This window comes from Alexandromys fortis, unplaced genomic scaffold, assembly GCF_014885135.2.
Source record: "Alexandromys fortis isolate MF-2015 unplaced genomic scaffold, M_Fortis_MF-2015_v1.1 scaffold_0, whole genome shotgun sequence".
Taxonomy (NCBI): Eukaryota; Metazoa; Chordata; class Mammalia; order Rodentia; family Cricetidae; genus Alexandromys; species Alexandromys fortis.
Window position 1 is genome coordinate 10,986,736 of NW_026067949.1, and position 24,557 is coordinate 11,011,292.

General features: G+C 38.9%; 1 long non-coding RNA gene across 4 annotated transcripts in view; it reads left to right on the plus strand.

The window, feature by feature from the left end:
• Window positions 1-24,557, plus strand: part of LOC126506610 (uncharacterized) — a 262,482-nt gene that overhangs the window by 148,845 nt on the left and 89,080 nt on the right. Inside the window, exon 3 of one of the 4 annotated variants that reach the window (XR_007593273.1) lies at window positions 6,467-6,506. The exons of the other annotated variants lie outside the window; for them this stretch is intronic. This is a non-coding gene — a long non-coding RNA (uncharacterized lncRNA). The remainder of the gene's footprint in view (window positions 1-6,466; window positions 6,507-24,557) is intronic. 4 annotated transcript variants of the gene reach the window in all.

Consider the following 24,557-nt stretch of genomic DNA (forward strand, 5'->3'; position numbering starts at 1 on the left):
TGATATCCAGTTATGCCAGCCACTTTTGGGTATATATCCAAAGGATGCTCAATTGTGCCACAAGGACATGTGCTCAACTATGTTTATAGCAGCTTTGTTTGTCATAGTCAGAACCTGAAAACAACCTAAATGCCCTTCAACCAAAGAATGCATAAAGAAAATGTTGTACTTTTACACAGTGGAGTAATACGCAGCAGAAAAAATAACAACATCTTGAATTTTGCAGGACAATGGATGGAGCTAGAAAACATTATTTTGAGTGAGGTAACCCAGACACAGAAAGACAATTATCACATGTATTCACTCATAGGTGGTTTTTAAACATAAAGCAAAGAAAGCCAGCCTACAAACCACAATCCCAGAGAACTTAGACAACAATGAAGACACTAAGACTTACATAGATCTAATCTACATGGGAAGTAGAAAGTAGAAAAATACAAGCTCTCCTGAGTTGATTGGGAGCATGGGGACCTTGGGGGAGGACTGAAGGGGAGAGAGTAGAGACAGGGAAGGGAGCAAAGAAAAATGTAGAGCCCAATAAAAATCAATTAAAAATATTTTTTGTTTTTTACTCTTTGACTATAACCTGAGTTTGGGGACGTTCCAGCCCAGTATGACTTTCTTTCCTTCACCCATCTGTCCTACTGAAGCCTTTCTTTGCATTAAGTACTTTGCCTCATTTTCCTATTAGGTTGACTGAAATCTTATTGACAGCCAAATCCTATGGTCTTTGTTCATCAAAAGAATCTTATTTTTTCCTAAATAATCAATTGCTGGCATTTGAATTTCAAGATTTCAGTTTATTTAGAGATTGCAAAATATTCTTGTCACCATGTAGTTTTCTCATTTCTACTGAACATTTGATCATCATGTGACTACGCCGAGTGACTGTCTTGTTTGCTTTCTTTAAAAATACAACTTGGGTTTTCAGAACTTGTACTATGACATTCCTGAGAATGTTTCTGCATGGTTCTGTTTTACTTTTTACATTCTTACTCTTTGAAACTGACAATTCTTTCCGATTTCATGTTATCTTTTGACAATTTTATAATGTTCTCTGATATTATACCTGTTAACATTTGTTCTACTTCCTTCTCCTCTCCTTCTAATACTACAAATATGTGCTCTAGAACCTGCCAATATGTTGTATTTGTCCCTAATTTCTTCCTTGCACTGGCTGCTTGAACTGTCTTTTTACACTCCTTTATATTTTTTTCTGGCTTTCTTTCCTCTTCATTAATTTTCCCTAATCTTGATACATCCACTGAGATCTTAATTTCAACTATGTTTTTAGTGTTATAATTTTTATTTTAGGCTTGAGTGTACTTTTCTATTTCCTGACAAAGTACTCAATCATGTAATTGCTTAAGCCTACTAATTATAAGCATTTAAGGATATCTAATAGCTCCATTTTGTGCATTTTTTGCTATTTTATTCTCTTGCTATTTCAGTAGAACCAGATATTTCCATATACCAATTTACATCACTACACATTTTATACAAAAATGTAGCAAAGACAATATTATATTTCTCATGAAATAAAAATATACCCTTATTCTCCCTTGTAAGGACAGACCACCTTAACATAGCAAGGTATAAACACTGCTTTGATTCTGCTCCTATGGTAGCATCAGGAACCAGAGATGATACTACTGTTGAATATTTCAATTTCTCAGCTTTACCACTCACTACAGAAACCAAATATCCTGGGACTGTTGATGGTCAGCAGCTGAGAAGTACAGAAAAGATTGCACACTAGAGCAACAGTTCTCAGTAAGTTGTTGTAGGATGAAGGCCACTTGTTTGTCCCTGGTTCCAAGTCCGCAGCAGGTCTATGTTCGAGCCATTAAGAAGAGTGTAAGGGTGCCAATTTGTTGTAAGGAAGGCTGCTAGTTAGTACCCGGCCGCTTAGCCCTGAAATAATCACACAGAAACTATATTAATTAAATCACTATTTGGCCCATTAGCTCTAGTTTCTTGTTGGCTAAATCTTACACATTAATTTAACCCATTTTGATTGATCTGTGTATTGCCACATGGCTGTGGCTTACTGGCTAACGTTTAGGTGTCTGTCTCCAATGGAGCTCCATGGCTTCTCTCTGACTCTTCCTTCTTTCTCACAGCATTTGTTTTGTTTTCTCCGCCTAGCTCTGTTCCCCTATAGCTCTGTTCAAAGCAGTTCCTTTATTAACCAATGATATTTGCAGCATACAGAGGGGAACCCCACATCAGGTTGTGACCCCTTTGGGGCTGCATATCAGATATCCAGTATATCAGATATTTACATTAGAATTCATAGAAGTCATGAAGTAGCAATGAAATTATTTTCTGGTCGGGGGTCCTCACAGCATGATGAAGTGCGTTAAAGGGCTGTAGCATTAGGAAGGGTGAGACCCGCTGCACTGGAGGATCTTTAGAAATTGTGTCAAGTTCCACATCACTCAGATGGCTATTTCTGCCTAATATTTTTTTTTTTTTTTTTGCTGCTTCTTCTAACCTAGATAGGAGAAAATGCCTCAGACCAGGGGATCTAGAAGACAGGAACAGACTACAATGAATAGATTAGTATCAATTGAAACACATCAAGTGACGTTGAAAGTTTTTTTTTAGTTTTCTTGTTTCATTTAACATAACTTGTGAAATTGATTCAGTCCTAGGTGTTTCGTGAATAACAGCTATTTTTACATGCTTTAGAACTCTACCCTGAACACGTAAGGGAAAAGGGGTCCCACAGTACAAAGTAGTATAACTAACCTACTGTATGATATTGAGAGAGAGAAATCATTCATTACTTTTATTACAGTGTATGATCTTAGCCCCTCCATCTTATGATTGCTGTCAACGTCTTGCTGCAAGTTAGAAAGTAAATTTTATTGTTTGTATCAATTTCATTTTATATTTAAATTGGTTACTTTTTAAAATTTCTATGATTTATTTGTTTCCATGATTATTATCAATAAAATAATCAATAAAAGGTGACCCGTAACTCGTGGAGGGAAAAGCACAGTACCAGTAGTACTAATATACAGAGTAGTGATGGTACTATAGGTGGGTCCTACCCTATGATCAACATCGCATTGGCCAGGTTGTCTAAAGTTCTGAGACTATTGAAAGAATAGGACATTACATTAGCAATGAGGCATATTCTTCTGATTCAAACCCAGTCAAGAAAGTGGGAGGGAGATTTTGTAAGTTAATCTTTATCAATGACAAGGATTCCACAGACAAAACCCTATCTCCATTGTAATTAACCTCTTTAGTCCCATTGCCAGTGTAGTTATGTAAATTAACTTATAAAAGACAACTGGTCCCAATCTGGTGTAGAAGAAATCCTCAAAAGCTACCAATACAGAATCGATGAAAGTGAGACAGAATAAAATTAGATGAAAAAGCAAGATATAAATTCAGTAAAACATGAAAAGCAAGGGGAACTTTAGGGAGAGAAGTTCTCTAAACAGACACAGAATTAACTCTCGTGTCTTCAGATCAGCTTTTCGTGGCCTGAGAAGTCACCTAGCCTTCCCCTGTATGTGTGAAATGATGCCCTGCCACACATCCATTCCAAATGTAAAATCAAGGAAGAAAATAAATAATGGAGGCCACAATTTCCAAACCAAGAGAAAGAGAAAATGGAACATCATAAAACTATACAAGCAAAGAGGAAAATCAATAAAATTCAACGCGGCACATCTTTCCGCTTACTTCTGAACACACAAAGTTCGCTCATCTGGAATGCACCAGGTGTGCGGTGTGTGTTATAAATCTTTCACGTCCTTAGAAATATGATCCATCATTAGGCACACTGAAGAGTACCACTCGGCTTCACTAATTATGCTTCTTGCTTTCGTTCAAACTTGGGTATTGACCAGCAGCCTCAGGGCTTGAGATTCATGTTTTAGTCAACAGCATACTAAGAGAACAGGGTAGGCACAAGGATGGTGTTCCTTACATAAGTGACTCACTGTCCCCTCCCTCAGTCTTGAGTAGAACAGAGTGGACAGCCTCTTTTGTTCTTCCTCCATGGTGCACAGTCCCCTCCCTCAATCACAGAAAGGTACCATTCCTTAGCATCAATGACCATCCACCATTTTAATCAGCACAGAACTGTCAAGAACAATTTTCAGAATTTCTTTCCTGTACAAATCGTCCAAAGTATTTTCCATTTATGTAAACCTCTGAGGACTAATTTCAGCCTAAATTAATAATATTTGCTGGGAGTTTTTATGAATCCCACTTTTCAGAAACACTGTATTGTGATGCAGCCATCAATATGAGCACATATGTGTACTTTCTATTTACCTTCTTCTTCTCTTTATACATAAAAGCAAAATTCCTACCACCCCATTCTACCTTAGGACAATCAAAATCTCTATAAGACCACATCTCTATTGCTCCCCAAATGTATAACAATGACTCTACCTTAATTAATCTTGACCCCTCCCATATATTCTCCAAATGTCTGTAATCTTTTCTTCTCTGACTCCACAGTTACTTTGTGTTGACCCTCATTAAACCACAGATTTTATTGCTTCTGAGTCTTTTAAACTTTTCCTTAGTCTTTGGTTTCCTGTTTGAATATGGTGTGTCCTGGTATAGATTCTGTAGGGAGGAGGCATTTACCCTGCTTGGAGTGTGTCCAGTTTCACCAGTTCTTCTGACTGGATGTCTGTTTTAAGTTCAGACACTTCTCACTCCAAAACTTCTGCTCTCTCCCTCTTCCCCGTTTGGTTTTCCCACCTACACATACAGTCCATTATATGCACTTGGCCCACAGGTTACAGAATTCTCATTTCCCTTTCCATCACTTTTTTTTTTTCAAAAGTCAGTGTTAAAAGTTCCGATAGATGGCTCCTCATGTCGCCAATTCTGTCCTCACTTGTTTCTGGTTTACTGATTGGTCGATTGACCCAATCTAGGGTTTCTTTATTCTTCTCTTTTTCCGTGCTGTTTTATACTTTTGCATTCAACTTGGATTTGCATCTGGGAGCTTCCAACTCTAAGTTGTAATACGTGTCTGCACTGCTGTTCCCGTTGTTCACTTCAGCCCTTAGCATTTTAATCACGGCTGTTTTTAAATACCTTAATCTGATAATGGCTTCAGTGCTTGCTTTTAAAAAAAACATATTTTTTATCCTTTTATACTTGCTTATTTTTTCATTGAATGCTAGATGTTATATATACCATAAAATGAATTGAATAAATAAGCTGTAAGGGTGAGATTTTATGTTAATTTGTACAGGAGTTGGGCTGTGTTTACTGTTTGTTGTAGCTGTAGAAGGTAAATTTTCCCTCTAATATCCTTGTTTTTATCTCCCCTTGTCATTTGGTTTCTCTAGAGATTCATAAATAGAGCCTAAAGCATCTAAATTCCTTTAGCTGTAATCTATTGTTATATGGGTAGCGGGCATGGTGTTAGGATGCACAGGGAAGGGCTGCATGCACTACTAACAACATGCTTAGATCGTTAAGGGAAACCAGGTACCTGGCTGTGAGCCTCAAAGGAGCTTCTCACCATCTTTTCTCTTTTTTATGTGAGAAAAGAAAAATAGAGGGGGACAGATGTGGGACAGATCCTAGTTTATGTGGGATATGGCAAAACCCAAGGTATCCATGTCATAATAGAACAATATGTTTTGATGGTTGAAGGCAATCTTATGTGAAGACGAGAGTGTCCTGGTCGTAGGTGTGTATGGTTGCTAATCTCTTCCTCTTGAAGTGGTGAGGAGTACTTTCTCCAATCCCGGTGGGCAGGATGAGGAATAAGTGTGGTGCTTCTCAGGCTGCTAGAGAAGAAGGAGTCTGCAGAGATGAAAACAAGCAAGGCGTATAGGGGGAAGAGGTAGTTGGAGCAAGCTCAAAATGTCTTCGTGGATTTTTCCCACTGGAGGAGTAGACACTGGGCACCTGCCACTTTCTCCTTTCACAGACCTTTCCGCTTTATAGGGACGTAAACCCTCATGTATAATTCCGCATCTCATACATCAAATCCTAACAGACTGAATTATGGCTAAAGGGATGCTTCAAGAAAGCCTCACCTATTTTTAGGGAAAAGCTACCCTAAAGGGAGGATGTGGGGAGTGAAAAAAGACACTAAGATTTCTGAGGCTGAGACTCAGGTAGGAATCCCAGCCTTTGTAGTCTGGCTGGGTTCCCTTATGCCCCAAGAAAGGTTACTTTCACTTTCTCACTCACTAAAAATAACCTCTTGATTTATCACTGTGTCCCATTTGAATTCTCTCTTGGGCAACAAACCTAATACCATTGCCACTACTGGGACTATAGGAAACTTGGAGACTCGCAAACCCCCACCTTAGCCTGCTAGGGACCATGGAGGTAATGCTCACAGTAGTGATTGGTCTTTATTTCCAAAACCAGGTCCTAGAAGCTTTTAAATCTCGAGGAAGTCTCCACAGAGTCTCTGGTAATTCAGTTGCCATCATCACTGATTTTTTTTTTTTTTCTGCAGTGATGACTCTGTTTTTCTTCAACTGGTTTGATGGTCAAAGGTAAGTAAATAAGTAAAGATATTTAGATAAGAGCATTTTAAATCTTATCACTTAAGACTTAATGCTGAGATTGGCAAAGTTTCTTCTTACACATAGTGAATATCACACACACACACACACACACACACACACACATTGATTCTTTATTTTTCCACCAACAATTCTTTCCAGAAGTTTAGTTAGAATGCAGTTGTTGGACTCTAAATGTTGGTGTAAATCCCAGTAGGTTTTTGTGGTTGTTGATTTTCTCTTTCTATTTAAGGAAGACTTCTAGTTCTCTGTTACCAGGTATCCATGGCTGCTTGTTGAACAACATTCATCCCATAATACTCCACTTATATTTTCACTTTTTACTGCACCATGGGAAATTTGCCTGTTCTCTTGTGTACTGACATATATAACCAATTTTTTTCTCATACTTTTATGGAATGAATGTTTTCAGTAAACCTGCCTTACCATAGTTTGGTAAAAGAAATGGAACTTGACTTTTATCAGTTCTATATAACAGGAAGGAATTTTTTAAAAAGAATGTTTTAAAAACAAACAAACAAAAACAAACCTCTTATTTCTTTGAGAATTCCATACAATGTGTTTAATCATGTAATATCCCAGGTCACCTACTTTCCCCAGACACACACCCCTTTTCTCATCCATCCAGATTTGTGCTGCCTTTTGAAAAATTCCATCAAGATAAATGTGTGATGCCCCAACATTCCTAGCTTTGCGATCCTTCCTGGAGTGTGGCAAGGCAAATGATTTACCAAGAACTACATTCTTTTTCCCCTTGTTTTTATGAATATAGTTTTTACATACCAATGCCAGTTCCCACTCCTTTCCCTCCTCCCACTTCCTCCACCTGTCCTCCCAGGAGCAAACAATTGACAGCAGGTCTACAACTTAGGTGTGAGACTTTTTACCTAACTCCCTTCACCATGCTGAGATTTTGTCTATCTTGGGCTTGCCCAAGTTTGGAGCATGCTGTCAGAACCACTTTGAACTCTTAAGTGAAATAGCCCCGCTGTGTCCAGGAGACACTGCTTCCTTGAAGTCAATCATTCCCTCTGGCTCTTACACGCTTTCTATCCTGTTTCCTCAATGCTCCCTGATTGTTGGGACAATAAAGTGTAATATACACGCATACACATATAACACACAGAAACATGCACACAAATAAAACATATGCTATATATGTTCTATATAGGGTTGAAAATTATGCAATCTCCTATTTTCGGCACCTTGACCAGTTGTAGGTCTCTATGTTAATCACCATCTACTGCAAAAACTTCTCTGGTGAGGACTGAGGGAAGCCTGAGTTGATGGGTATAACTAGAAGTAATTAGGAATTAGTTGTTACTTTACACATCCAGTCATGTAATGGTAGTAGGCTCTCCTTAGCATCATGAGCATTCTAGCCATAGTTCCTTGGACTATGAGATAGCTAGCCATATGAGATAGCTAGCCATATTTCCTTGGACTATGAGATAGCTAGCCATATTTCCTTGGACTATGAGCTAGCTAGCCATAGTTTCTTGGAAATAGAGTGGTGCCTTGTTTGATCACCATTTTGTGGAGAGGGACTTAAATCTAATCAGAAAGTGATTTGTTTCTTCCATGATATTGGTGCCACCATTACACCAATGGATATGTATTGCCAGCCTAATTATCAAAAGCACGCTTAAATGAAGGTTTCCATTGCCTTAAAAATGCTGAAAGTCATATTGAAACTATCCACGCATATTTAATAATCTAAATTTAAAGTACTTGAGTTTGATTTCTACTTTGGTAATTATTATTTAGGAAAGCTCCAAATAGCTCCTGAGTATTGAAGACTAGTAACTGCACACAATTCTCTTAATCTGTAACAATGGAGCCAGCAATGACACCTACTTCCTAGTGTCAATATGAGGACTGAGTGAGGTGACATGCCCAGACACATCTAAAACTGTTACCGCAGTGCAGTGTGTGCTCAATAAACCTCAACCATTACCTCTGATTGTTGTTGTTTGGCCGTCATTTCTGATTAGTTCTTCAATGATCATTCGTATATCTATATTATCACACTCATTAAGAAGACAGACTGACCTCTTTGGAATATGCATATTATCTAGTTAAAGTCACTACTTCTTAGTATATTGGGCATTCATAAAATAAATTAACATTTCCTTCTCTACTGTTCTATAAACCTACTTTTCTCAAAACTGAAGATTATTTCTTCATATAGCAAAATTGCTATTCTCTTGTGGAATTCTGATATTTTCACTAGCTGCACAAGGATCATGTGGTGTACTAGTATTTCCTGGTTTAATTGCTTTAGACTTCTAGGCAAAGGGGACAGGTTTCAAGATAAAATTAATACTATGGAGTACATCCACTTACAATGACTATTTCCACATTTTGTGTTGATATCAGTTATCACTAAACTCCCCATGTGTTCTCATATTCATTCACATTGTATATTGTTTTCCAGTATCATGGTGTGCACTGTGTTACACACTTGCAATTCTGTCTTAATGAGCACACAGCCCTTCCTTAGAAGGTCATCACAGTCTAGAAAGGCTACTTACTCAGAACAAGGTGTGTCGCAGCAATAGGCTGGATGTGTGTAGACTATGGGAGTCTATAGTGCCCAGGGAAGAAACAGCACAGGTTTCCCTGAGGGGACACAGTGTCTGAGGCAAGCTTTAAGATAAGAAGAATCCATGTATCAGAGAAAAAGTGAAGGGCATTCTGGACACAGTGGACTTCAGTTGCAAAGTCAATCATTTGAAACGGTGTTTCATCCTTGACCTTTAGAGTGCTAACCCATGTGACTACAGTATAGGATATGTTTCAGGAGGATATAGCAAAATGAGACAAAGGTGAGAGAGCAGAAGTCCGATATACTGGTGTTTGGCGCATCATCTTGAGGAGTCTTCCCAGGAGAAATTAAGCCAAAAAGGACATTATTGTACTTCTGTTTATAAAAAGAGTGGCGTGGAATCGTGTTAACAGTTTTCATTCTGAAGTCCAATTAAGGGAAAGCGATATTGGTAATATGGAAGGCCAGACTGGGTCTGAGCAGGTGCATACTAGCCATACTGGAAATGCGGGTATGGTCGGAAAACATAAGCAGCCTGAAATAACAGGATTCTGTGATTTGGTAATTAAAGCTAAAAGAATCATGGCAGGATTCAGGAAAGTGTGTAGCCTCGATGGGATGTCTAACAAACTCAAAGAAAAGAGGTAGAACATCCATTTGTGTTTAATTGCACACAAATAAAATTGCAACAAGGCTCAGCAATGAAACACAAAGATTTGTATTTGCTCTCAGACTCTGGCCCCCTCTGCAGCCTGGAAGGGCTGCACCTTCATAGCTTGAAGCAGGCTCCAGGACTCTCTCTACTCCCCAATGCCATCTCTGTCTCTGGAGGATCCTCTCCCCTGGAGCTCCGCAGAAAAGATACTGTCTTCCAAGTTCCAGTTTTGCCTCCAGTCCCCAAAGTCAAGGGCATGTGACTTATTTTTTTTTTCAAAAATTACTATTAATCACTCTAAGGAAACAAAGAAAAGCAGGAATAACATATGCAAGTGACTGCCAAGCTTATAAAAATATACAGCTTTCTTTATTCTCCTCTTTCTGACTATGCAACACAGAGCCCTCCCCTGTTCTGTTCCTACACCTCACATTGCTAAGCGTTCAGCAATCTTTGCAAATAAGTCTTGCCCAGGCTTTAAAGGAGCGCAGATGTTCTATCATCTCCTCCTTCTCCCCACTATCCTCTCACCCTTCCTTCCTCTCTCTTTTTCCTCTTCCTTTCCTTTTTTTTTTTCCTTGCTGTGCTTGAGTTGAAGGCAGGGCATATTGGAGAGCTTTGCATGTACTAAGCAAGTACTCATTGAGCTACACACCCAAATCCTGAGCAAGCCCTTTTAAAGCAGATGACACCAGTCTTTTCACATCTTCACAATGTCTGGAAAACATCCACTGAACACTTACTTTCCATCAGCTCTGTACAAGGAGAACCCTGGATTACAGTCTTGGAAGTGGTCTAATTCATGCATGAATAGATCTTGGATATATATGTTACTATGTATTGTCCTTTTCCAAGATGGGTAGAGTGTGCTCCGGTAAAGGTTCTGCTGTACTGGGGATTTTTGAAACCATGTGTTTCCTATGCTACTTACTGTATGTCTACCATCAGGAATCATGCTTGTCATGCAGAGAGTACACAACACCGACTGATATATTAAGTCATGAAATATCCCCTACCCCAAAAAGAAATGTCCTCAAGCATTTCCTTGCATGATTGACATATTCAAAACTAGTTCTCCAAGAATATTTTTCATATTCATAAAACCATTATGAGAAAAGAAATTCATTTGTTGGAATTGATTTTACTTCATTCTCAACTTTACTGTGCTCTGTGAAGTGTGTTAAAAATACCAGTCAGTGATTGCTGTAGTATTTGAGCAGCCTTCTATAGTCCCTCACCATGAGGAGGGGGCAGGGAATGACGGGAAAGATCAACATGACATCAGGAGACCAACAGACTTTCTAGACTGGAAGGTCAGATTAGTTTTGTTCTGTAACCATGGCAGATCTCACTTTGCGGTGATAACTCCACAAATGCATGCTGTCCTTTCAGTGAGATTTTAGTTCTGTTTATTATTGAGTGGTAAGATATCAGTTATCTCTTCCAAAATCTGGGTAGGTTTGACCATGATGATCATGATGCTCCATGCTTTTGGGGGCTTAACCATGATGCCAGGGAGAGTCTGCTTCTTAGTTTTGGAGGTCTGGGGTGCTGTAATGGAAAGAGAACTGCTGCATTACATTTAATCTGACTGTATTTTTTTTTTTTTAAAAAAAAAGAGGAGATGGGAACAAAACTCTCCAGAAAAAGACAGAGGTCCTGATGTCCCAGTTAATGTCCCACACCACTTCTTAGAGCAGCCACACGGGGGATTAAAGCATAAACTTCCATCAAATCCCTTTCCAAACTCCTTTCACACAAAAACATTGAAAACTAATGCAATACCCGTCTGAAGTCACTGTTCAATCAATTTCATATTCCATAGTAATCGATAATTATAGTAATAGTAACTCCTCAGTCCAAAGGCTGTACTGGGCTTCCCAAGGATCATCCTTCAGGGATCATCCTTGATTGCATAGCAGCCCTTGAGTGCATTTTCTTACCTTTTTTGTTTTAATTTCATTTTCAATTTCTTTCAATCCTTCCCTCTTTCTCTTTCTCTCTCTCTCTCTCTCTCTCTCTCTCTCTCTCTCTCTCTCTNTATGATCTGCCATCATTGTGCTTGATGATCATGAAGTTAGTGAATGGAAGTAACCAAAGTGTTCCTAGTCAGTTCCAGTCCACTTCACATATCAGACTTAGTGAAGGAACCTGCGGGAAGAGAAGAGTAGAAGAGGGAGACTGAGAGTTTGAATGGATAAGGGTTGGGAAGAGGGAGACTGAGATGGAGGAGAGAGTGGGGAGAAGGGCACTGAGTGGAAGGGGAAGCTGAATAGGCAGGAGGATAAAAGGAAGGGGAGGGGAAAGAAAACTGACCTGACAATTAGGCTGAGATCGTTGGTAGTTCTCTTGCTTCTTGAAGCTATTCCGGCACTTACCCTAGTCTACACCCAGTTTTGTGAATGTTCCCTTAATTCTAAATGAGTTATTTTCCTGTACATATACCATGCCCAGAGCTCATCCAATAGAGGAGACAGAACTTGAATATGTGTGTGTTTGTTGTTTAGTACTCTTTTCCCAAGTGAGTAGCAACATATGTTAGCCTCTATTCTTGGGTATTTCTACATTTTTTAAATAAATATTTTGCAATCTTATATAATCTCAGTCAAATTTAAAAGTTTTATACTCAGAAGTTGATAAAAGTCAATGACAACACAAGAATTACCAGCTTAATATTCTCATTGCAGAAAGAGATCATTTTGGTCCCTGATACCATTCTTGCATTTGATACTTAAAAATCCAAAGTGATATTTGGATTTCCTTGGGGGTAGAACCTCTGTTTCCTTGCCCTCATTCTCTATTTTTTCTAGTATGTATGTATGTATGTATGTATATATATATATATATATGTATATATATACCAGTTTACAAACATTTTTCTTAAAAATTTAGAAAATGATTTTTTAAAAAGTTAAAAATAAAAAATAAAGAAAAGAATAGTTTCTAAAATCTTTTCATATTGCTAAGAGCATGATGTTGCTAGTATAAAAAAGGTCCAATTTGACCCAATTTAGCTGAGGAATGTGTTGGCTCATATAACTCAATTGCCACCTGGGCAAAGATGCTCCTGCTTCCAGGGGTGACAAGAATGTCAAGGCTTTGTTTTCTATTTCATCTCTGCTCATCTGCGTGGCAAGATTTTACCATCGCCTCTATCACACAAACTTCCTCAGACAGCTTGGAGCTGGAAGGATTTAACCACTGGCAATTTAAGGCAGAGTCTAGCGTCAGTGCTCAGAGGTCACCTCCCGGGAAAGAATTACTTTCTTTAGCAGGTTCTCTCTTTATTTGGAAGCTGTGCTCTTCAAAGGTCCTGCCTACAAATTCTTTCTGAGTGTGAAGCTAGTCAACCAGCCAACATAAACCAATTGGCACAAGCTGTCAGTTCTGTGCCCTTCAGCCACTCCCTGAGGCACAGGCAGCAAGTGCTTGACTCTTAGATATTAACCACATAAACTCTGAGTTCATTTCCACTGCCAAAAAATCTGGGTACAAGAAAACCCTTACTGGGTCATTAGAAATAAGGAATCCACTCAGTTTTGACTCCAAGTTCACGCGATTGTTCAGCTATCACATGAAGTTCCTGTATTCTAGCAACCTCACTTATAGATCTCATCAAAAATCAAATAAAATCTATCTGCTTCTCTCAGAAGAGAATGGGAGAGGAATCAAGCACAAACACTGCACCAAATAAATGCTACGTTTGTTGACTCTTTTCCACATTGCATTCCTACTACTGTGTGGATAGTTACTCCTGTCCTACATTCTATATTCTAGGTTAGGCTATACCTACATGGTTGGGGAAGGCCTCAAGTTGTCTGTTATAACCTTGTATTTTAAAAAAACCAAAATAGAGCATGCCTACCCCTCCACAGGATTCAGAACAAAAATATTCAAGGGTAAACAGCTAGGTTCATGATTGAGTAACAAAAGGAGGGTGGAGGCCTTAGCTTTGCTTTGCAAGCTTGGTTTGATTTGTAGAATCTTATTACTCTGTCCCATTTTCATCCTACCATAACCCCTGCTGGACAACATTTTTGTTTCAGGAGACCAGGCTAATAATTTGTGCTTACAAAGTCCATATTGTGTTTGGGCAACAGTTGCAGAATAAAGAGGAACAATTTCATTTTATACCAGTCATTAAACACACTAGTATACTCTTAGGAATTGTGGGAAAATAACTACTGCTGTTCCCTACAAAAAGAGTGAGAATGTAAAGTTATACTCCCAGGTCAATTGTCCTGCCATTGTAATTCACATGGAATTCATAACTGAATGAGATAAGTTGCTTCCCACCATCATCACCTGGTGGTCACCTTTCAATAAAGCAGAACTACAAAGGTAGATGTCTATGCTCCCTGATCACTTCTGCTCAAGCCTAGGGTAGTCAGTGGTGAAAGTAACACTGAAAAGCCCTCTGGAATGTTCAAGGATTGATGATGTCAGAGCCCCACCATACCCCTCTTTCTGTTCTGTCTCATCTACTTCCAAAGTCTCTTAGCCAGAATTTTACTCCCATCTGGATCCTTGTTCCTAAATCTATTGTCATTTCTAGGGACCTTCCAAAGTGTCAGTGCTACCCCAAGCAATAATATTCCACCAACAACAGAATTCCTCCACCTTTCCCAAAAATCTTCCCAACATTCTCCCTTCCTGTTATTTCTGTTATGGATCCAGTGTCCTTTAGGTTTAGATCCTCACATAGATCTCCCAATTTCACATTTATATCATGACCTTGTTTTTCTTTTTCTTTTCCAATATCTCTTTCCCTCCACTCTCGCTCCCTCCCTTCTTTCTTTCCCTATCTTTCCCCTCCCTCCCTCTCCCTTGTGTGTGTATGAGTATGTATGGTGTATACATATATGTATGTAAACACCCAAGTTTACATATAGGAATATCAAAGGAAGATTTCTGGTATCCCTGCTCTATGGCTTTATGAATTATTTCTTTGAGACAGCATTTCTTTAATTATGGAGCTAGGCTGACAGCAAGAGTACCAAGTGATCTTCCTGTCTTTGGCTCTGATGGTACTGGGACTACAGGCATATATAATCACACTCATACTTTTCAGGAATATTGGTGTTTAGAGCTCAAATCATCAGTCTTGATCAGCAAGACTTTATCTACTGAGCCATCTCCCCATCCCCTACGTTATGACTCTTAAAAGATGTTTTTTCCTTCCTAATTCCTCTTTTCTTTTTTCCAGCATGTTTTTCCCTTCAGATTTTTTAATTTATTTAAAGCATATATTATCAGATATTATCATCCACGGTTTCATAGTACCAGTGCTCTTGTTCAGGCCTTACTTCATGTAGGATGGCTATATTTATTTCTAGTTCCATTATAGCCCCTTTTAAAAACTTTCCAAGTGAGGCAGATCAGATTAGGCCAATGTTAGCCTCTCGTGTTTTCTAAGTCATTAACTCTAGAAATTTCTTCTTTCAAAACACTTGGTACAAACTGTTATTTGTATCAGTGACTAAGCTGTATTTCCCCATTCTTCCCTTACCATCTCTCCACTTTCAAAATCACCTTTCCTTTCAGCAATCTTTCTCTGAACTCCAAATCTAGCATTCATCTAGAATCAGTGACTTCTTAAACCTTCTAGCCTTATGATACTTATGACCATTGCTATCTTCCCAGCCATATACTTAAATGATCTTATGATAGCTTCATTACCATAGTCTACCATCACAATCATGTTTATAAAAACACTTCTAGCCTTCTTGTTCATATGAACTACATTCATAGTCCCTACATACATGTTTCAATGCTGTGTAATTAGGTACTACAAATGTAATGACTTAAAATTTCTCAGTTATTATCTTATAGTACCTGTCTGTTAGTAAGAAGTCTATGCACAGGGTACCACAAATCTGTAATCAAATGGTATTCTAACACACATTCATCTGATTAGTGAGGGGAGTGCTCCAAATTCCTCAGTTGTGGGCAGGGGCTCCTTCCTTTTGCTTATAGTTTTTGTGGAATTTGTTTTTTCAGAGCCAAGTAGAGATGGTACTGCTGGTGTGGGAGAATTGTCTGTATTCTGTCAATCATGTTTTAAATAAATGCTGATTTGCCAATAGCCAGGCAGGAAGTATGGCCAGGACAACCAGACAGGAAATAGAGGCAAGCAATGAGAACAGGAGTATTCTTGGAGGAAGGAAGCTTTTTCCCTAGTCCTGTCCAAACACCAAAGAAGCAGGATGTGACCTGCCCCACTGAAAATGGTACTGAGCCACGTGGCTAACATATACTACAATGGTGGGCTAATATATGTTATAAGAGCTAATATGAAGCCTGAGCTAATGGGCCAATCACTTTATATATAATGTAGACTCTCTGTGTGATTTTCTCTGGGACTAAATGGCTGGGGGACAGCCCCATGTGTTACATGCTGCCACACTGCAAGTCCATTTTCAGGGAAGTCTTGAACCTTCTTTGAAGAACCTTCCTTGTTTCTGCGGGTCCCAACAAGGTTCACCTGTCTTTGAATTATAAAAAAATTGAAATTTTTAAATACTTCAGGTAGCCACCTGTAAAATCTTTCCATCATTTGCATTTGTTTTTCAGAGACAAACAATATGAAAAAGGGGAGTTAAGTATGTGAATCATTGGAGGTTCGTTTAAGTGGTACTGCGCCTGTTTCTCCAAATGCAAATGGACAATTCTATTTACTCTAAACCTCCAACCCAACTTATAATTTTATTGATTTATAAAAAATTCACATGCTTGTCACATTCAAACATGTGATAATAAATGTCTAATGGATACATAACACAGGTATTATTTCCCTAGACAGTCTCACTTACTATTCAATAACCCTTTGCTTCTGTTCTCTATTTCCTCAAAACTCCACATCTTCCATCAGCTCTCTCTTAGCTGATGAATATGCTTAACACTGCAGAAAGCCACCTTGTCCCTTAGCTGTGAAGGCTATCAGTCCTTCATTTTCATCAGTACACACACACTGAAGTCCATCCTCTCTTTTTCTTAAGGCAAAACCTCTTCAGTTGTGCCGCAAATTTCTCTCTACCCCGCAATTCACATTCTCAAAGAATTCATTATCACTTGAAGTCATCTTCTCTCTCAGCCGAATCAATTTATCCTTCTTCCTTTAAAATCATTTATCTCCAAGAACAACCTCTGCTCTGTTTTGAGAAAAACTAAAATTAGTCCACATTAAAAGTCCATACCAACAAAAATAAAATATTCTCTGCTGTCTGCAGATCTCCTTTTGCAGCCTTTCAATTCTGTCCTTCTGCACAAAACAACTTCTCAGTTGTCTCTGCAGGTCCTCACTTCCCTTTCCTTATTTCAGCTTCTCGCCATTGGATGTTTGTGATCTTATCGTGGACATAATTAACTTTTGTACTTACTTGATTTCCAAAGTAAAACGTCTAAGGACCAAAGCCTGATTTAGTAGTTTTTACATAATCCTAATCCATGTACTTGTTTCAGCTCTGAAGGAATTTTGGTCTGTTACTGACTTTAACTGGAACTACCCTTATGACTCCCCATTCTCCCAAATCATCAGATGTTAACTCATGTATAATTTGTTAAAGATTTCATAAAGAAGGACTATGAATGCTTAACATGTTTGTGAGCACTACACATTTGTGGAGAGGAAACCTTTGTTAATAAACTGGCTCCATCAGACCAGACTGTACACATGTGTGTGGGGTATTTTTCTAATTTTCGAATTGAAGGCTACTGTGGGCTGTACCATCTCTAGACAGGTGGACCTGGGTTGTATAAAACAGTAAGCTTAGAACACCAGGGTAAGAAAGTCAGTAAGCAACATTTTTCTATAGTCTTTCCTTCAGTTCCTGCCTCCAGATTGTTACGGCCTAGAGTTCCCACCTTGGGTTTTCTATATGAGGGAGTGTAACCAGCAAACCAAATAACCCCTTTCTTTCCCAGGTTACTTTTGGTTATGGTGTTTATCACAGCAACAGAAATAAAACTAGAATAGAGTATAGGAGAAATATTATGCCTCCTACATAAATGTACATATGACTACATTTAATGATGTAATGATGAACATCATTTCCCCCAGTTCCACATCCTATTATGCTACAATTTGGGTATAGTTAATGATGTTCCTCAAGGTACCATGTGTGGGAACTTGCTTGTCAGTGCTGTGATATGAAAAGGGTGAGACTCTTATGTCATAAAGGACCACAAGTAGGCAGCCAGATAAGTAGGCAGCCCTTGCGTCTGTAAGGGATCTGTCCCTGGAAGGGTTGGGAGGTTTCAGACAACCATTGATCTCTCTCAAGAGCAGGTTGCAAGAGCGAGCCCAACCCCTAAGTTGTCTTCTGGATTCCTGATTGACTGTGAGGTCTCTTACTTTGTCACTTATTCATGTCATCTTCTATGAGGTCCTCCTCCTTCGGGCTAATGATGCTATTATTATCATCATGCTATTGGACCTCAAGAAGCAAGAGTCTCTTCTCCCTTTTTCTGGCTCCAATATACCTTCAGAGCACCAGAAACTTAGGAATGCACAGTTTCCCCAGTATAAGCTCTCTTTTGGTTTTCTGTTCGTTCTGTTGTATGCAGTTCATTTTCATTCACGTCTCTCTGACTCCTACCCTACCCCAGCCCAATACTCCCCATATTGTTAAAACATTTGTAACCCCCATTTTATTTTTCCATGCTTGCCTCCTCATACCCATCAGTATGTGCAGTGACGGGTCATGGAGTTGAGCTGAAAAGAGATTCTGCATTTGTAGAAAGTATAGGTTCTAGAGGTGGTTGATTTAAAAATTACTTCCTGACTGGGATGTATCTACTTTCACTTCCAACAAGCCACATTTTAGTTCTCATTTCTCTATCTCATTTGGGATACTTAGGGTTTCAAGTTATAGGATAAAACTATGCAAAATTGTAAAAAGCATTAAAGAATAAGCAAGTTAGTTCACACCTCCCATCTAAAAGCCTTATTTTCCCTTCAGGCTTACTTCCATCTTGAAAACAAAATGGCTGTCAAGGCCTGCCTTACTTATTTCACCAATACTGCTAGAATAATATGCTTTATCCTTGGTGACTTGTGCAAAACAGATTTTTGCTCACAATTCTGCCAATTGGGTCTCTCATGATGAAAATACAAGGAGATTTGTCATATGAAAATGACTCTTTCTTGATAGATGGTACTCCTTCATCAACAATTATATTGAAGCCTGTATAAGAAGACACCAGTCCCCTTCATCAAGGATGCTTTCATGACACTTTTCCAAAAAGTTCCACCTAAAACAATGGGTATAGGAATAAAGATTCATTTGAATTAAAAAAAAAACTCAGCATTTAGACCATAATAGGAAAATTTAGTATTATGCTGTTCATTTTTGTACCTTATATAATAAGAGTATTATTTTTAAGACAATAACAACAATTTATGTATATTTACACATTGTTCCTTTTCACTCATTTGAGTTATCTCAAACAAAGTGTTGACGTCCTTGGTTGAACCCTAAGTCATTGTAACAATTATTTAAACACTGTTTTGTAGGAAGCATGTAACCTAGAAGAGATCAAAGTAAATCTGGGTAAAGGTTCTTTCCAAATAAAGTCAATAACCTCATGTAACATGGTGAGTTTAATATCCTCAATCACTCATGGAATATGTACTACTTTCTTGATTTTATTTAGATTTTTGAGACAGTGTTTCTTTGTAGTTTTGGAGCCTATCCTGGAACTAGCTCTTGTAGACCAGACTGGCCTCGAACTCACAGATATCTGCCCACCTCTGCCTTCTGAGTGCTGGCATTAAAGGCGTGTGCCACTACCGCCCAGCTGGAATTTATACATCTTTAATTAAACTCTCTCCTAGTTTACCTCTTTTCTGCTTTATCCTTTAAGGATTTTGTCCATGTCTAAATTATGAGCTTTAAGATTTTGCTCTGAGCCTTTCTCTCAGAGCTTCTTCTCTCTCTAGATAATCCAATCTGCTTCAATTGCATCATTTATCATCTATGTGCTAATGATGCCAAAACTTTATCTCCAACTTACTTTATCTTCTTGAAGTTCACATCACTTTTCTGTGTGTAAATGTATTTTGGACATGAGATGGCTGCTACACACACACACACACACACACACACACACACACAAACACACAGACACAAACCCCTCACAATGTAGTAAAAATAGAATCAAAGAACTATACTGTTTTGTATGGGAGCATGTATCTACATACCTTAAAATTGTTTTATTTTAAGGAATTTTCTTGCAAGATTATACAGCCTAAAAAATCCAAGGTATGTATATACCTTGATGAGCCAGTATATCAAACCTTAAAAAATAGCAGATTGTGATGTTCAAGTCAAAGGGTGAATGTTCTAAAGGCTCTTAGTGTCGTTTGAATGCTAGCTTCTACTGAATTCCCTCATTTTTCAGAGAAGATCTGTTCCAGACTTTAGTTGGATTAGACACACTCTAATTATGGAGGGCAGGGTCATTTCCTCAAAGTCCATTAATATAAATGTTATTATCATCTAAAATATTACCAGAAAAATAGCCAGGAAAATATTTGACCAGATATCTGTACATTTCACTCCAGCCAAACCAACATATGAAATCAACCATCACAATTATTTAATGGCATACTTAATATAAAGAACATGAGGTACAGAGAAACAATTATCCCAAGGTCATTTGCAGTTAAAGGTGTTTCCAGGATGAAAACTGAGCATTTTGGCTCTGGAATCCATTCTCTTTACCACTATATTACCATGAACGAGTCATCTCCAAGACTGAGCCCCGTATAATTATAGACCTTATGCTGTGTTCAGTGTGTCACTGAGGCAAATGGCTTGATTATATTGCCCAAATGGCTTACTTGAAGCTTTCCCATAACCCTTTCCTTCACTCTACATATCATGTTATGAAGTCGTCAGCATTCAGACAGCAGACAACAAACATTTGTTGGGTGAGTGCACCCCATTACTATTTCTTACATATTGAAAGTATACATTTTAAATTGTTACAATTTGGCTCAAACATGCTATAATCAAGAGGAAGTCCATGACAATATATTCCCCCATTAAAATATAGAGAAAATACTTATTGCCTCTTAATATTTATGAACATACTCTGCATGTTTTGGTAGTCAGTACTTAAGTCATCCGTCAATACATTGCCACGTGGAACTGGTGATCCAGTAGATCAGTCAGGAAGATATTGAGTTTCATCCAGATGGATGAGCAAACTACACTCTATTCACACTGTCGGTGTTATCCAAGAATACCTAAGTGGTAAGTTTCATGAACCATGGGAATGGAAGTCTGCCCACAGAAATCATAGTTTCAGCTATTCAACAACAGGCGGAAAAGAAGACTAAAATTGTATTAACTACCTTTTATGTTGATGTCACAAAATTTATAATAGGAGACAGCTATCGGAGAAAAGATTTATTTAGATTATGTCTCAGTGTATGGCAATTTACCACAGTGTTGTAGGCACAATAGAAAGGCTCCTTTGATGGAAACAGGTGTGGAAACGTCTATTTACAACAGGGTGAACCAGAAAGCAGAGTGGAAGGCCAAATCATGGGTGAGCCTAACACTAAAAGGCCTGCACCTCATTGCCTCTTTCTTACATCTAAGCCTCAGCCTCCATAACTTTCAAAATCATTCCCCAGAAGGGACTGAGACTTCGATGTGATTCTATGAGGTTCATTTCTGATTCAGAGCCTCGTAAGATTCCACATTGCAAAAGACAAAATAGAAGCTGATAATGATAGAGGGTGTCCAAGGTTTGGTCATGAGAACAGAATTGTTCATCACTGAAGAGTAAAGCAGGAGTAATTATAGGAGGCCAGTCTCTGGCGGAAGAATTAGTCTCATTTTCCAAGCATATAACTATGCTCTACTCATGTGTAACCATGCACATCCTGTTCCTCAGTGAGCCCAAAAGGGATGCCAAGGGAGAATCAACCTAGTCACAGTGGAGTAGGCAACCATGAAACAAGCATACCATTAGAGGTGCTGGGAGGTACTGATAACAAACAGTTCTGCAGAGTATGGCCCAAATGTTAGTGCTGACTAAGAGCACAGCAGAAGTCCTTTCCTCTTAACTTTTCAATTGACTTTTCCTACCATCAATGCCCAACTGACAGTGTGCCCTGTGGGTCCAGAAGATGGTGTGTGAGCACAGTGCACTAGGCTTTGACTTCTTTCTACCTGTCCTTCCATTAGGATCCACTTCTATCCCACCCATGGCCACACTAAAACATTGTAGGTAAGAGCAAGTAAATTGCAAACTGCCTGGGGCCACATCCTGCCTGTACCACATACTTGCCAGCAGTATGTGGGTAAGTTATAGGTTTCTCTGACTTATAATCTTTTATTATAAAAGTAAGAGCATCTATACATCACTATTATGGTTAAAATTAATAAACAAACACACATGGTGTCTTAAAAGAGTGCTTGAAACAGAGTAGACCGTGTTGTGGAGTTGGCTATTATATTTCAATGTGGGATACACACCCACACACCTAAATAACTCCCTGAAGCTCTCTGTCACAGCACCAGTCACAATGTGGAATTTGTACTTTATTTGTATAGACTTCCATTAATTCTAAAGTCCTTGAAGACACACATTATATTCTTCATAGTTTTGAATAATGTAGCAAGGTGTCCAGGACTGGCTGTATGTGAAGTACTTGTGGGTGAATCAATTAATTCCCAGGAGGCATACAATACCACTGTCCTTGTGTCTCTCAATATACAAAGGAATATATTAGAGTGTCAAGATTTTCTAAAAACTTGGGAAACAAATGAAGAAATACAAAAGTGATTCTCAAGCTCTTGGGCCCATGCCACCAAGAGCAAAAGACAATGCTTTGAAATGGAAGCCTCAAGTTGTGTCTGCTTTGTTTAAAATTTTCAATATATTACAGTAATTAAACTCCTTCATGACCTCATTGAAATCCTGTAAGCCTTAATTAATGCTGGTAAAAAACCTTTTGCAATCCTCTGATGAGAGGCACCAGAGAAGTTAAGGAATCGTTATTATCACTGATGCCATCTGAAATGACTGCAAGCCATTTGCCGCACCTGAACTTGCTGATTAAATCATAACCAGGACCATGCAGAAACACAAGCAAAACTCATCCCTTTGGTGCAGTAGCTCATTCTTATTTTTAAAGTTGTAGACATATACACATGCACAGCTTTTCAATGCATCTCTTTATCAGGGAAGGTATTTGAAAAGATGACAGAGGGCATTGACAAACATGATGGGAGATCACTGGCCTCAGCTGTCCTACTTTAAGTTTGTCCTTAACAAATGTCTCACTATGAATTTTGTAGTCAGACATGGGCTGGGAAAAATAGCGGGATAATTTAACTTTCTTGCAACTTTGTTTCTCATGCCTTGCCTGTATGTATACTATTTTATAGATTCTGTGGGGAGTAAGGGCTATGTATGTCAATGCAAGACTAAACATGTGTTTAATGTGAAGATAAATATATGTATATATAGTTTTACTGTATGCGTGACTTTACAAAAATTTATATGAAACAGTTAAATTATAATATTACTATCATTTAAGATTGATCGCTTCCATCTTTTGAGTTGCCGTCATTCCATCATCCTGAACAACGTATTCCCCAAGAGTTCTGAGTAACTGGATTTCACTGTGTTGTCTCCTTGACTAACAATTCTGATTTTGAAAGGCTCTCAATCATAAAGTCAGACCAAAACTTCTGTCGAAAATATTGTGTTTATTTATGCTTTGTAACAAACCCTCTCAAATTTTAGTAGCACAGAGCATCCACTATATTTTATTTTTTGCAGACTTTTTCTGTTTTAGTTCATTTTTGCAAACCAACCACAGTTTCTCCTCCCTCCCCTACTCCTGCTCCTCCTCAACTCCCCCAAACCCACATCCGTCGCCCCACCCACTCCTTAGAAAGGATGAGTCAGGAAGGCCTGGCACATTCAGTTGAGGCAGGAACAAGACCCTCCTTCCCTGCCTCAAAGATGAGCAAGGCATCTCACCATATGGAATGGGCTTCAAAAAGTCAGCTCATGCACTAGGGATAGATGCTGGTTCCACTGCCAGGGGTCCCACAAACAGACCAGACTGTAAAACTGTCACCCACATGCAGACAGCCTAGTTTGGTCCCATGCAGGCTTTCCAGCTGTTGGTCTAGTGTCCTTGTACTCCCATTAGTTCAGGTCATCTGTGTCTGTGGATTTCCCCATCATGATCTTGACCACCTTCCCACCCCCGCCCTGCTCACATAAACCCTCTGTCCTCTCTTTGACTGGACTGCCATTGTTCAGCCCGGTGCATGGATGTGGGTCTCTGCATCAGCTTCCGTCAGTTACTGAATAAAGGTTTTATGATGATTGGTAGGGTAGATACCAATCTGATTAAAGGGCCAGGTCAGTTCAGGTACCCTCTCCACTGTTGCCAGGGGTCTTACTTGGGGTCATTTTTGTGGATTCCTGGGAATGTCCCTAGTGTCAGGTTTCTTTTTAGCTCAGTAATGGCTCCCTCTATTAAGATACCTCTTTCATTGCTCCCTCCCCCACCTCGACCATCGGGTTTCCTCATGTTCTCACCCCACATCCCCCTTTTCTTTATCGCCCCATGCTATATCGTTTTCCCAGAAGATTCATTTTATTATGCTCACGGTCGTGCAGAGGTGAGATGAAGGTTTGATCTTTAGTGACTGAGATCACAGTTAATTGTTCTAGTGGCTAGATTAGCCTTGAACCACTATTCAATGTGGAACATATGCCAAGAATGTTTCTTCTCTCAGTGGGCTTCTTCACTATTCCACGTGGTTTTTCCTCAGAATGG